Source organism: Microtus pennsylvanicus, chromosome 6, assembly GCF_037038515.1.
Source record: "Microtus pennsylvanicus isolate mMicPen1 chromosome 6, mMicPen1.hap1, whole genome shotgun sequence".
In the NCBI taxonomy this organism is placed as follows: Eukaryota; Metazoa; Chordata; class Mammalia; order Rodentia; family Cricetidae; genus Microtus; species Microtus pennsylvanicus.
Window position 1 is genome coordinate 39,550,011 of NC_134584.1, and position 2,502 is coordinate 39,552,512.

The following is a 2,502-nucleotide window of genomic DNA, read 5'->3' on the forward strand; positions in this document are numbered from 1 at the left end:
AGACATGGGACATTTCCTGAAAGACACTGGGGTGGAGCCTCAGTGACAGTGGTTGAAAGGACTCTTTTGTCTTTGATAAACTTAACTATGCTGGCAAAAACGTAGGAGTGAAAAATCTTCTCTTTTCAACCCCTCAGGGGCAGTTTCAAGATTTCATCAGGTCATAACAGTATTAAATAAAAGGCATAGCTTGGTGTCCAACCTGTTCTTCCAAGGGTGGAATAATGTGAAATAATCCTTCTGTACACTATGACTATGTATTAGTTTCATTGGTTAATAAAGAAGCTGACTGGCCAATAGTTGAACAGGATAGGGTTATGCGGGAGAGCCAAACTGAGAATTCTGGGAGGAAGAAAGGTGGAGTCTGGATTCACCAGCAGAAACAAAGAGATACAGAATGGACATGCTGTACTGAGAAAACATACCAAGCCACATATCAAAGTATACATAAGAAATATGGGTTAACTTAGATTAAGAGTTAGCTAGTAATAAGCCTGAGCTATTGGCCAAGTATTTGCAATTAATATAAGCCTCAGTGTGTTTATTTGGGAGCTGCTTGTGGGACAGAGATTTCTGCCTACACAAGGGTCTCAAAGTGAAATGTTACCTGGTATTTTAGCTTTCCCTTACTGTGACAAAATACCTTAGAAAATAAGTTTAAGAAAGAAGAGGTTTGTCTCTGCTCAGGATTTAGTTGACTTTGGCTGTGGTCACTTAGCCCAGTGTCTTTGAATCTATGCAATTATACAATTAGTCCACTGTGGCAGAAGTGTACATCAGAAAAAGCAGCTCACTTCGTCATGGCAATCATGAAGAAGCAGGTGGTCAGAAACAAAACACACCCTTCCAAAGGCCAACTCCAGTGACCCTCTACCTCTAGTGAGCATCTGAAGTCTCTAATCCTCCCAATCTCACTGAGAATCCAGGGGTGGGTTAATTTCTCCACCAGGGCAAAGTGTCAGGATCCAGTTTCTCCCAGAGGTCCCCCTCTCAATACTGCTGTACTGAAGACAAGAACTTCAACACATGAGGCTCTGGTAACATTTAAGGACCAAACTAACAAAGGAAGACATTTTTTTAACCATTTAATTTAGGTGTGCTTCTACAACCTTGGAGAAGGAGAATCAAACATGTTTACAATGTCTCAGATGACAACAAGTTTCACTGAGTCCTTGGTCTTATAAACCCAGGTATTTAATAAACCTATCCATCCACATGAGAAACTCTTCCCTTCAAAATTCAGTACGATGGATGAGGAAAAACAGATGGAGTAATTAATCAAGTTGCTCACTAATGGGATCCAAGTGTATTCCCTCCAGAAAGACTCCTGACAGAGTTCTTGCTTATGAAACTCCACAGTTAAATGTGTCATTAGGCCAGTAGTCTGAGAATACGGCCCAGTTAATAACAGCATAAACACCTGTAGTGGCCAACAATCAGATTATGTATCAAGTTCTCAAAAATTCAGACACACCGACTTGTTAATTCTGCTTTTGAAAACCCTATCTCAGGAATTTCAGCAAAATATAGGCAAGGTTTTAAGTACAAAGTCAGTCGAGGCAGCATTAATTTGTTGTTTATGGTCATTTCAACTTTATAAATAAGCCCAGTGCCCCCTGATGGGGTAATGGGAATAAATGATGGAACACACTCAGCGCCATCGCTGTCCCTGGTATTTATGAGATTTCTAAGGAGAGTTTGAACTGATTAGGACAAAACAACAGAAAAATTTAGGATGCAAAACCTGTTTGTTGTTGTTTTGCTTTGTTATTTGTGTGTGTGTGTGTCTGTGTGTCTGTGTGTGTGTGTGATATGTCCAAACATTGTATGGACATATAAAAAGACTTTAAGAAAATACTTTACAGTGTAAACATTATTTATCTTTGCTACTTCCCTTTGATCTTTTTTTTTTGTTTTGTTTTGCACGACAAAGCTTTTATTCATTCTCAGCCACTTAAGAAAGGCAAGCTCACTGGCGCTTCACTTGAGTATGCTCTCATCTTGAGCTTCTGCCCATTCTCTTTCAATCTGTTTCAGCTCATCTAGTCTCTTCTTCTCCTCCGCTGCCACCCTCCTCTCCTCCTCTGCCCGGGGCTTTAGGTAACTATAGCGCTTGGCACCATAGGCCATGCAGAGGACCAGGGCTGAGTATTGGCCAAGCTTGATGAGCGGAGAGACCTGAACTGGGGGCACCATCTTGTCCGTGACCTTCGCGCCGGAAGCTTAACTCCCCTATGATCTTTATTGTCTATACATTTCAATGTTTTCTAGCTACCCTCTTTTTATACCATAATTTATAAGAATAAATGAAACATAATTTTAACATAAGCAGTTAAAGAACACAGTGAACTCGAGGGTAGAAAGTCCACAAGACTGAACCAAAACTGTCACTTCTTTTTGATTCGGGACTGAGCCTATTGAATAGGTTAACTGCATGGAAGGGTGAAAGAATATGTGTGTTTAATTTTTGGAATCCACTGAAAGTTATAGATAACATCATCA

General features: G+C 40.2%; 1 pseudogene; it reads right to left on the reverse strand.

The window, feature by feature from the left end:
- Nucleotides 1–1,928: 1,928 nt before the first annotated feature.
- Nucleotides 1,929–2,223, reverse strand: LOC142852805 (ATP synthase F(0) complex subunit e, mitochondrial pseudogene; annotated as a pseudogene).
- Nucleotides 2,224–2,502: the final 279 nt, after the last annotated feature.